Source organism: Cebus imitator, unplaced genomic scaffold (genome assembly GCF_001604975.1).
Source record: "Cebus imitator isolate Cc_AM_T3 unplaced genomic scaffold, Cebus_imitator-1.0 Scaffold92, whole genome shotgun sequence".
NCBI lineage: Eukaryota > Metazoa > Chordata > Mammalia > Primates > Cebidae > Cebus > Cebus imitator.
The window spans coordinates 7,869,605-7,882,467 of record NW_016107407.1 but is presented as its reverse complement, the minus strand read 5'-3'; the positions used below and the strand labels follow the sequence as shown (position 1 = coordinate 7,882,467).

General features: G+C 41.5%; 1 protein-coding gene across 5 annotated transcripts in view; it reads right to left on the bottom strand.

The window, feature by feature from the left end:
- MPP7 (membrane palmitoylated protein 7) overlaps positions 1-10,140 on the bottom strand; it is a 241,838-nt gene extending 231,698 nt beyond the window's left edge. For 3 of the 5 annotated variants that reach the window (XM_037740952.1, XM_037740951.1, XM_017535467.2), the window contains exon 1: positions 9,917-10,139. The gene's annotated coding sequence lies outside the window, so the exon portion shown is untranslated. Of the gene's footprint in view, positions 1-9,916 lie in introns of all 5 variants that reach the window. The other 2 variants (XM_017535464.2, XM_017535465.2) reach the window with 1 other exon arrangement.
- Between the last annotated feature and the right edge of the window lie 2,723 nt (positions 10,141-12,863).

Genomic DNA, 12,863 nt, shown 5'->3' with positions numbered 1-12,863 from the left:
ATACATAAACAAGTTGTAGCAATAAAAATAAAAGCAAAAACCACTGTGAAATTAGCACAGAAACAGACAAATTGATCAGAATAGAGCAGGTAGACTAAAAAGGTGAGACAGAGAATATGTGTATGTGTCGGAGTGTGTGTGCATACAAGTGTGTGGATCTTACTATATGATACAGGTAGCATCACAAATCACTAAGTTATTTAGCCAATGAGATATGGGAAAACTGTCTTGCCATAGAAGAAAATGTAGAAACATAACTTTGGTAAATATGAATGGATAGATATTTCCTACACAAGACCCTGAAGGTAAAAAAAAAAAAAAAAAAAGGGGGGGGGATGGATCATAACAAAGTTAAAGATTCTATTTAAAAAAATATTTCAAAGAAAAAAAATCCAACAGGTAAAAAAAACTAAGATGTGTATACCATTTAAAATCTAACAAGAAAAAGAAGAAAGCTGCTAAAATTTTTCTTGGAAAAAGAAGAAAACTGCTAAAAATTAGGGCAGAAAAATGGGAAAGAGATATGAAAAGCTAATAGAAAAAGAGGCAAAGGACATATAAATGCTCAACTCACCCAAGGAAAAACCCACACAGTATACAATACATACCCCACTGCATTAGTAATCAGATACTTGCAAATAAGAACAGTAACATATCACTTTGTGCTGAATTGCTCCATCTGTTGCATCAGATTGGAAAAAATTATAAGGTCAGAAAATGCCACATGCCAGCAAGAATGCAGGAAGCAGCAGCTAGTGAGAGTGTCAACGAGATAATAATCTGGCTGTCCTTAGGGGAATTATGCACACACCAGAGAGAGAGGGTCTCATGGGGCCAAGGTAGAACATGAATGGGGACAGGTGATAAAGGGGAAAGATACAAATAAGGTAGGAGACTCTACATGAGCCAATCATGATGATGTGCCATGAAGTGAGCACTAACTCCAGCCTGAGCCCCTGAGCTCGGGAGGAAAGCAGAGAGGGGCAGCTCCACATCAGAGGTGCCTTCACCGAACCAGCAGGTATTCAATCTCCATAAACCAGGAACTCCATCTCAACCCAGGGACCCAGTAGCAAAGATCAAGTCCTTACCCTCTTAGGGTTAATGTCCTAGTGAAGAAAACAATAAAAAGTAAACAAATAAGATGATGATAGGAGTGTGATAACAGCTACAATGGAAATAAGACGGTGATCGTGACAGAGTAAAGGAAAGAGGGTTTCACTAATGGAAGGACGGCCAGAGGTGAGCTCCTGCAGGTCTGTGGAAAGAAAAGAAACCAGGCATTCAGCAAGTTGAGAGAAAAGATCCCTGAGAACTGTATTCAAGGTCATCAAATACAAAGTTGTCATAGTACACGTGATAGTATGTTCTAAAGATGACTTTCAGGTACTTCCTGTCATTCAGCTCCCAGAAGCAACTTTTAAAATGCCTGTTACATAAAATGTAAACTATGAGGATTATCGTGAGAGTCCAACATACCGTGATCTAAAAATCCAAACTTTCTGAAGGGAAGAGGGAGGAGGCAGCACCAATATGCATATTCTATGTCTCTAAAAAAAACGTTTCTGGAAAATTACTAGGATCCACAACTTTTCCTTCACTCATTAAAAAGTAATTGAGTACTCATATTTTTTTTCCCCAGCACAGTGCTAGGAAATGAGGTTAAGTATTAAATTTTCTGTCTTTGGTTCAATGGTATAAGATGCAGGATTCTATCTATTTTATATACTTATGTTTTCTGTGGATAAAAGAAAACATTTATTCCATGCTTGCAATCTACAAGGCAGTTCCCTGAGCTTCTATTCATTGGAACTCACTTACATTCACAACAGCAAAATACTATATTATTTCCACTTTAGAGATGGAACAACAGAGGTTAGAAACTTGCCTGAAGTCAAAGCACTAGTAAGCAGCAAAATAGGGATTCAATCCTAGATCTCTCAAACTTCAAAGCCTGTGTTACCCACTACACTTATGTTTCACCCTAGAATGTACTCAGTTGTTTTCAGGGAGTGGCCCCTGCAGTGGCTGCAGCACAAGACCTTAGAATCTACTAGAAATGCAAATTGCCAGGCTGGGCGCGGTGGCTCAAGCCTGTAATCCCAGCACTTTGGGAGGCCGAGGTGGGTGGATCACGAGGTCAAGAGATCGAGACCATCCTGGTCAACATGGTGAAACCCCGTCTCTACTAAAAATACAAAAAATTAGCTGGGCATGGTGGTGCGTGCCTGTAATCCCAGCTACTCCGGAGGCTGAGGCAGGAGAATTGCCTGATCCCAGGAGGCGGAGGTTGCAGTGAGCCAAGATCGCGCCATTGCACTCCAGCCTGGTTAACACGAGTGAAACTCCGTCTCCAAAAAAAAAAAAAAAAAAAAAGAAATGCAAATTGCCAAGACCCCACCCCCACCCCCTTCCCTCCCAGACCTACTGATCAGAAACTCTGGGGCTAGAAGGCAGCTACCTAAGGTTTGACAAGCCCTCCATGTGATCCTAAGGAATGCTAAAGTTTGAGAACCAGTGGTAGAAATTTTTCATACTAAGCTTAACATGAAAGGTGAAATCACTACATTTTGAAACTTCTAAAATATAAAATTTGTATCCTATTTAAAATGACTATAAAGAAATCAAAATCATGTTAATTTATTTCCTCACTGCTCAACTTCCTTCTCCCAAACTTGACAAAATGCCTAATCTGTATCCTGATTATGCTATGTACAAAAAGGATACTCTGATGGGCTTTAGAGCACAGAGGTCTGAACTCACTCTTCAGAAGTAATCAGAAGCCATAATAAGAAAAGAAAATTATTTTGAATATCAGCAGTAGAAGCTTGATAAATCTTGGACCATAACTCCAAATTTTGATCCCAGGCTCAACTCCAAGTTTTTATATCATCACTTCAACAGTCTTCTCATTGCCAAAAAAGATGTTACAACCCTGAGAAATATTTGATTATCAAGATTCAAACTGCTTTAAGTACACATACAGAGAAACCATCCAAGAGTGTGTTTTTATCATAAGTAAAGCTAAGTGATGTCTAATTACACATAAGACCCTCTGACAGTATTCCCTACAGCAAAAAGGGTTAACATTATCCCTGTCCCTACCTACACCTGCCGTGTACAGCATCCTACCTGACCGTTCCCTTTTCAAAGCTACACCTAGACCAGGAGTCCAACTCAAGTCCTCAATTTGAGCAGTACACCTCTATGTGTATTCAAGTTTGCCTATTTCTAATAAGGCCTTTTTTTGTTCTTAAAGGGATGGAAGAAAGAGTATGAGAAATAAGTATATTCAAGCACCTACCATAATCTGAAATCTACCATAAGCCAAATAACTCTATGAAACTATTCACTTGCATACTCGAGTCATTAATTTTATAAAGTTCAGGTTTCTACTCATTTCAAACATAAATTTGAAGATTAAGGAGTACTTAGTCCAAGCGTGGACCACAGGAGAGCTATAAACCTGTCTTAAAATGCTTAATGACCTGATTAAGGTCATCAAAGGTGAAGAGAGCTCTGGGAAGCCTGGATGAGGGCAGCCTTTTAATCTGCCTGGCTACTTACAACCAACTGCCCACACTCTCCTAAGGGCCGAAGGCACTGCCAAGAACAACCTTCCTAGAAGGGCTGAATCCTACTCATTTTCTCTCTCCCAAATCTCCATCAAATCCCCTGAGAACTAGCAGTGTTCTAGTAAGAAACAAATTACCACTGCTCTCCACCCCACCCACAGTTCAACGGAACTGTAATAAACACACACACACACACACACACACACACACACACCAACTACTGAAAGACTTTCTCACTTAGATTCCTATCCTACATTTTCAAAGCACAAAGTTGTCTTCAAAACATCTTGCAACATGCAATCGTACCAGCTCGTCTTTATTCTCCACTAATACTGTCATTTCTATACCCAAAATGGGTGTTGCAACCGCTATGCTTTTTCATCTCCCTTCTCAAACAATCACTAACAAGCAACCCAATCAGTAATAAACAAGCCTGACAAATAGCTCCTATCTTCAGAGAAAAAAAGAATGCTCTCCTCTCTTTCATAAGTAAAGCAAGCTGATAATGTTCTCCTACATAAAAAGACTAAATGCCTCTTCAAGAAAAAAAATTTACATGCCTGGAAAAACATCTTATTTGGGAATTTTGTTTTTGTTTTTTTTTTAACTTAAGCATCTGTTCATAGTAGGTAGCAAATAACTTTGCCACACATATGCTCTGTAGTACTTATTTTAAAGACTCGGTAATCTAAGAAAGCAAAGCGTTAAGACTAGGCTCAAAGAGCTAAGTCCTAGCTAGTTTACATAAAATTTAAACAAAACACAAGCCATTAAAAAAAAAAAGTTCAACTACTCATAAATGAAGACCAAGAAATCTACACTTTGGTCTGGGCTTCTGAACACAGGGAAACTCAGAGGGTCCAATAGGAGAGGATATTTCTGAAATCACAGGCATACCTTGAAGATACCATGTGTTCCATTCCAGACCACCTTAGTAAAACTAACATTGCAATACAGCCAGTAACAGAAATTTTCTGTTTTCCTAATGCATATACCAGTTATATATATATATATATATATATATATATATATATATAGACTGTAGTCTATTATACGGACAATAGCATTATGTCTTAATTTTAAAGTGCTTTATTATTTTTAAGAACTGCTAGTGATCATCTGAGCCTTTGGGGAGTCATAATCTTTTTGCTAGTGGAGGATTTTGCCTTGGTGTTGATGGCTGCTGACTGAACAAGGTGCTGATCGCCGAAAGCTGGGATGGCTGTGGCAATTTCTTAAAATAAGAAAACAATGAAGTTTGCCACATTGACTGACTCTGCCTTTCACAAAAGGTTTCTCTTTTGGTAGCATTTTACTCACAGTAGAACTTCATTCACAATTGAAGTTAATCCTATCGTGCCCTGTCACTGCTTAATTAACTAAGTTTACAGAATATTCTAAATCCTCCATTGTCATTTCAACAATGCTCACAGCATCTTCACCAAAAATGGATTCCCTCTCAAGAATCCACTTTCTTTGCTCATCCAGAAGAAGCAGCTCTTCATCCATTCAAGTTTGATAATGAGATTGCAGCAATTCAGTCACATTTTCAGGGTCCACTTCTAATTCTAATTCTCTTGCTATTTCCACCACATCTGCAGGTACCTCTTCCTCTAAAGTCTTGAACACCTGAAAGTCATCCATGAGGGTTGGAATCAACTTCTTCCAAATTTCTGTCAATGTTAAAATTTTGACCTCCTCCCTTGAATCACAAATGCCCTTAATGGCATCTAGAACTGTGAATCCTTCCCAGGTTTTCAATTTACTTAGCCAAGACCCATCAGAAGAATCACTATCTATGGCAGCTATAGCTTTACAAGATGTATTTCTTAAATAATAAGTCCTAAAAGGTGCAATGACTCCTAGATCCATGGGTACAGTGTGGATATTGTGTTAGCAGGTATGAAAACATTAACTTCCTTTCCTTGTTCATCTCCGTCAGAGCTCTTGGGTGGTCAGGTACATTGCCACTGAACAGTACTGTTTCAATGACACCTTTTTTTCTGAGCAGTGGGTCTCGACAGTGAGCTTAACAGATTCAGTAAACCATGCTGTAAACAAATGTATTGTCATCCAGGCTTTGTTCCTCTATTTATAGAGCACAAGCAGCATAGATTTTGCATAATGCTTAATGATTTTTGGAATGGTAAATGAGCACTGGTTTCAACTTGAAGTCACCAGCTGCATTAGCTCCAAACAAAAGAGTCAGCCTAGCCTTTCAGATGAGGCATTGACTTCTTTCTAGCTAAGAAAGTCAAAGATGGCATCTTTTTCCAACAGAAGGCTATTTCATCTACAGTATGGTTCAGTGTAGCCACCATCATCAATGATCTTAGCTAGATCTTCTGGATAACCTGCTACAGCTTCTATATCAGCATTTGCTGCTTCACCTTGCACTTTCGTGTTAAGGAAGTGGCTTCATTCCTTAAACCTCATGAAACAACCTCTTCTAGCTTCCAACTTTTCTTTTCTCTCTCTCTCTGCTTTTTTTTTTTTTTTTTTTTTNGATGGAGTGTTACTCTCTCACCAGGCTGGAGTGCAGTAGCATGATCTCGGCTCACTGCAACCTCCACCTCCCCGGTTCAAGCAATTCCCCTGCCTCAGCCTCCCAAGTAGCTGAGATTACAGGTGAGTACCACCATGCCCGGCTAGTTTTTTGTATTTTAATTGAGAAGCGGTTTCACCATGTTGGCCAGGATGGTTTCAATCTCCTGACCTCATGATCCACCTGCCTCTGCCTCCCAAAGTGCTGGGATTACAGGCATGCGCCACCACGCCCAGCTGCTTCCAACTTTTCCTCTGCAGCTTCCTTACCTCTCTCAGCCTTTATTGAATTGAAGAGAGTTACAGTTTTGCTCTGCTAGCTTAAGGGAATGTTGTGGCTGGTTTGATTTTTCTACCCAGACCACTAAAACTTTCTCTATATCAGCAATAAGGCTGTTATACTTTTTATCGTTTGTGTGTTCAGTGGAGTAGCACTTTTAATTTCTTTCAAGAACATTTCCTTTGTATTCAGAGCTTGGTTGTTTGGTGCAAGAGGCCTAGCTTTTGGCCTGTCTCAGCTCTTGTCATGACTTCCTCACTAAGCTCACTCATTTCTAGCTTTTTGATTTAAAGTGAGAGACATGGAACTCTTTGATTCACTTGAACACTTAAAGACCAATGTAAAGTTATTAACTGGCCTAATTTCAATATTGTTGTGTCTCAGGGAATAGGGAGGCCTGGAGAGAGGAAGAGAGATGCGGAATGGCCATTTGGTGGAATATCAAAACATATGCAACATTTATCAATTAAGTTCACCATATTACATAGGTGTGGTTCATGGAGCCCCAGAACAATCAGAATAATAACATCAAAGATCACCTACCACAGCTCACCATAACAGATAAGATAACAATGAAAAGGTCTGCAATATTGTGAGAATTACCAAACTATGACAGAGACACACAGAATGAACATATACTATCAGAAGAATGGCGCCAATAGACGTGCAGAGTTGCCAACGAACCTTCGGTTTATAAAAAAGTATCTTCAGTGCACAAGCCTCACTAACAATTCCCTTCACTTTAAAGTCAAAATGAAGGAATACCCTTTCCTTCCAAATGAATCTCATTTAATAAAATGAAGACTTAAGTCATTCATTGTCTGAACTGCAGTTAGGAGAGAAACAGTTGCAGTACCTTGTATCTTTGTCAGTGAGATGTTCATAATAAGGAAAACCAAAAATCTGTTTGAAATCTCCAATAAGCAGCCCCCAGTGGAAAAAAAGAAAAAAGTCACAGAAACTCTGAAAACCATGGGGGAGGGGGAGGAGTCAAAGCTTCAGGTAAGAATACAGGCAAATAGTTTACACACAGCCAACATATCTTTCCAGTGTCCCACACTGCACGAGGGCTGGGCTTGAGAATAAATGATTCATTTTTTATATAATCAACAGATGATAAAAGGTTCCTTTATGAAAATTTTTGCTTGGGTGCTAGGAATTTTGACAGAAAGTAAAAGTTAAAGCCACTAAAACACAAATAAATAGAATGATAACTTGTGTAAGAGTTGCCTTATATGTTATATGAATATGTTAAAATGTACATATGCAACACAGGTATTAGCCACAAAACAAGAGATAACTTCATGTTTAGAACAGTTCCATTCAGGCCAGGTGCGATGGCTTATGCCTGTGATCTCAGCACTTTGGGTGGCCAAAGCGGGCAGATTACTTGAGGTCAGGAGTTGGAGACCAGCCTGGCCAACATGGTGAAACCGCCCACAAAAATACAAAAAAATTAGCTGGATGTGATGGTGTGCACCTGTAGTCCCAGCCACTTGCGAGACTGAGGCACAAGAATTGCTTGAACTTGGGAGGCAGAGTTTGCATGAGCCACTGCACTCCAGCCTGGATAACAGAGTGAGACTCCATCTCAAAAAAAAGGAGTTCCATTTAGTAATCCATAAGACACCTTCACATTCCTGACAACTTGTAAATTTAACATAACCTAACAATTCTCTAAAATTCCCTAAGCCTTAACATCACACAAGAGTTTACTCCCAACTACCTATTTCAGCTTGTCTCACACTAAGGCCCAAAATCCTTTGGTCGAGTTATTCTAATTAAGAAATTATTTTTCAACCAGTCTATAATTCAAATACTTCCTGAGACAAAGTCATAAGTCAGGATCAAAATGCATTTCATTAGTATTTGCCTTCTGCATACCAATTATTTCAATTCAATTCAAAAAATTGTACCAAAATTCAATACTGCACTAGAAACGCAAACATAAATAAGGTTCTCTAATTCGGAAAGCTTCCCAAAATTTAAAATAGAGATTTTCACACAGCACTACTAACTTTTGTTTGTTTTACCTGTGTGGAAAATTGCCTTTCACCTGAAATTCAAACTAGCTTAGCAACCTGAATGGAAAGAAAAACCTTAGAGATAATATTTCTTTACTTGAAAATAACCGTCTCCACCTCTGACCTGTGTACACGGGATCGAATTGGTACGCAGAAGCTGGCTTGATGGCGGGAATCTTATCCAGATTTTTTAATTAAATCCATTACAAGTATAAAATAAAGTAGGAACAAAGTGAGGCAGGATTCCTTTCATCTCTAGGGCTTTCAGTTTACATACCTGTAAAATGGGCATGCTATGCACAGCCTGCCTCAGACGCATAAGGGGGTGACATACTATACAATTGATGGAGTGCTATGAGCTTCACAAGCGATGAGCTTCACAAGTAAATGGAAATACTGTTTTTGTAGAACCAGAGTGAACCTGAGCATAGAAAACTCTCCAAGGGCCATCGCTGTGACATTTTCACTAAAACTCAGTGACCGTCATCAATTCACTCGTAAACAAACAATACATTGGCCATGTCAAAGGAAAGGTAGCAACAATTGAGGATACTTCTTTACAAGTAAATCAAATCACGTAATTAATTGCCCAAGATTTACCTGAAAACTATTACTGCCTGAATAAAGCAGGTGCATCCATAAAGCCTCAGTCCAGAGACTGCTTTTAGGGAGCCCTTTTTTAAACGTAAATGTTGTTTTTAAAAATTAGAAAAAGAAAAAAATCACAATTCTACTCCTACCCACGGCACGGTGACAGAAACAAGGTTCCACCCCCACAATCCTTTCAAACCTGCACAGGCATTGATCACGAACACTCCTCCCCCTCATTCCTACCTCACCGCTCCCCACTTCAGCCCAGACAAAGGTGAGTTACTCTGCTGGGTCTACCTGTCACTTAAGCAAAAGCCCCCAAATAGATTCACGCTAAAGACTGCTTTTAATGTTTTTAATAGTAAAATAAGTAAATAAACGATGCTATCGTGTGGACTGCACGCCCAAACCCCTGTTCTCAGAAAACATATAATTAACATGACCCAAGTGAAGACGCCTTTCTGGCTTAGAGGAAGAAAAAAAAAGCCACCCAGCTTATTGCTCCCTTTCAATCGGTTCTTTTCCCCGGGGAGCCAGACTCTGACTCAACTCTGCAGTTTTCCCTCCACCTGCCGGTCCTCCCCGCCCTGGGTCGGCGCTGCCGCCGCCCCCGCCCGAAGTCCCGCGTGTCCCCAAGGGTCCCCAGAGATCTCCAGGGGTCCTCAGGGTCCCTCCCGAGGCGGCCCAGCCCCTGCCCCGGCCCCGCCCCCACCTCCCCGCAAGGTGCCCGCCGCGGGCTCCAGGGCGGAGGCGCCTCCAGGCGGGCGGGAGGCTCCTGAGCACCGCGGCCCCGCTCGCCCGCTCGCCCGCTCGCCCGCTCAGCTAGCAGCTTCGGGAGCCGACCCCACCACCAACTCCGAACCCAGGACTCCCACAGGCGCTCTCCCGCGGCGCCCCATTACCTGCTCTGGGCAGCCGCGGTCCGCGGGCGGGAGGCGCACTCGCTCTGGCCCCTGCAGCCCCGGGCCCGGAGGTAAGGAGGCAGCGACCGCCACCGCCGCAGAGGACAATCTGGAGCCAGCGGGCTTGGCACCGCCGCGGCGGGCGCAGGACGCTGGAGCCCAGTGGGAGCCCGGCCTCAGCCTCCGGTCCGGCGAGTAACCTCCACAGCCCCGACCCTCGGAGGGGCAGGGCCGCGGCTGGAGAGGCGGGGCGGGGCCGCACCTCCCGCGGGGTAAGAGGCGCCTGCTGATAGGCTGCGAAGACGGCGGGCGTCTCAGACTTGAAGACAACCCCTCCAGCAGAACTCCCTCATTGGTCGGCAAGAGAAAACAAAGCTGGGCTCTGATTGGTGACAGCTCTGTAGCTCCTCCTCCTACCCGCAGTCACCGCAAGCTCCGCCCCTGCCCGCCCGGTTCGCTCGCCCTTGGTTCCACACTCCCAGGTGGCTGCAGACTGGGGTGTGTTTCGTGGACTAGCAATCTCCCTGAAGAGAACCCCGCATACGCAGGTTCATTCGCCAGATGCGAGTTTTCCTACGCCCCTGCGATTCGCTAATTTCCGTATAAACTTGGTGAATAACAAATCTTTAACTTTGTTTGCATTTAGAGAGATCTCCTAGGTTTGAAAATGCAGCATAAGCTTGAGAGGGGTACTGTTATGCACGAAGAAAGACAGAAGGCGTTTTCACCCTTCGCGGCACTGTGGGTGACTTTCTTTATTACCTTTTGTGTTCCATATTGAACATGTATTACATAATTCGAAAAAAAAATTCTTAAATAGAAAAATAAGTAGGGTAAGGAGAATGGTAAAGACAAGCTTTAAGGAAATCCAGAGAACTGATTCTTTCACAACAGAAGAAAATACAGTAAACACGCTCAATATCCGACGGCTACCCAAAAACACATGAACTGGTATCAGCGCCCTTCCCCTCTCTTAAAGAACTTTACAGATATGACCGAGGTGCCCTTATACTTCTTCCTGAGTAACCATCATGTAACCAACACATAGTGCAGACAGCACTACACTGCAAACAATTATAGGAAGACTCTGATAGGAAGAATTAGAATCCAAAGTACACAATCAATAAAGCTTTAGGAAAAAGGGGGGGGGGGTTTAAAAAGCAGAAGACGAAAAAAAGAAATCAGGTAATATAAATTGGAAAGCTCAGCTAATGGAGGGAATTGTCAGAAAAAAACAATACTGTGACAACACTTCAAGATGTGATACAGACTTTGAAATGGAAAGATGAAGGGAAAAGGAGGGGCTTGAGATAAGATTAATGACCTGCAGTTAAGGTAATGTGAGCTCTCAAAACACATCCCCCAGGCCTGTTGTCAGCCTAGAAGGCAGGAAGCATGTTTCACCTAGGGATCACTCTCACTTAACTCTCTCTAGCTGCTTACCATTCTGTTTGTTCTTGTCATTCTGGTGAAATTCTAAAACAGGCTATTTGAAATTAAGCACTTCCCCAGCAACTCCATGAATTACATAATAGTGAAAAAAGGAGATAGACAAAAAGCAAACCTAAGGAAGGAAAGGAATGTTACTGTAAACATAAAGAGAAGTAAGGGCAAAACACCTGGTACAAAGAGGACAAGAAATTCTTTTTTCTCTCTTACTCCTGAGAATAAGGTAAATCTCTTTGGAGGACAGAGTAAACTTATTGACTAACAAAAAGGGTTTTTATCAAACCTTTTTAATAACTGTAATTCTAAACTGTAGTCTAAAAATGTGTCCTAAAGTAAGTACTTCAAGCAAGTAGTTTTGAGATGTCATATTTTTAAATTGTGTAAAGAAAAGAAGGAAAACTTAGCCTAGTATGAACAAACTGGAATGAATACCTTCAAAAGTTTCTTCCACAGTAACGCCCGAAATTCCACCACTAACATTCTTTCCCTGAAATTAAATAATTTATGTCTAAGATTATTCTTCTATTCATTTCCTCATCAAACATGTAATCAGCATTAATCATCAAATACTAGATGCTGCAATGATCGAGGCATTCTACTAAGCACTCAGAGCTGTAGCCTTGAACAAGACAGACTTGCAGCTATTTTTATCAGTAGAATATGGACAATGATCCAATAAAAAGATAAACTTGCAGACCAGGATTAGGGCAAAGAAGAAAACAGTGACCAGAGGGATAGGAGACACTCTTAATTTTGGGAAGGGAGAAAGAAATACTTGAAGGAGAAATGATCTAAGAGAAATGCTCTAAGATTTGAGGCAACACCTAAATAAGGAAACCAACTTAGCAAAACTCCAGGGCAGATAAAACAGCAAGAACAAAGGCCTTGAAGTCAGAAGAAAAGTGATGTGTTAGAGGAAGAGAGAAAGCCAGCATGGGTATCGTGATGCATAAAGAGAGTGCTACTAGACAGGTGGGAGGAGGAAGTTAGGACCTTGTAGGCAATAATAACAAGTTTGTATCCTGTTGTAAGGGGCAGAAACAAGTTGCTAATAGTGGAGTAAAATCATTAATTTTTTTTTTCCTTTTTCAGAGTCACCAGTAAAATGAGCATTTATTCATTAAGCCAGTCCATCAGAAATAGATCTAGGAACAACCTACTATTTACCAGGAATAGGTTAGATCTGTGGATATAACAATGAATAAAACAAGACTAGCCGGGCACAGTGGCTCACGCCTGTAATCCCAGCACTTTGGGAGGCTGAGATGGATGGATCACCTGAGGTCAGGAGTTCGAGACCAGCCTGACCAACATGGAGAAACACCGTCTCCACTAAAAATACAAAATTAGCTGTATATGGGGGCACATGCCTATAATCCCAGCTATGTGGGAGGCTGAGGCAGGAGAATCGCTTCAACCCGGGAGGCGGAGGTTGCGGTGAGCCAATATCTTGCCATTGCACTCCAGATTGGGCAACAAGAGCGAAACTCCATCAAAA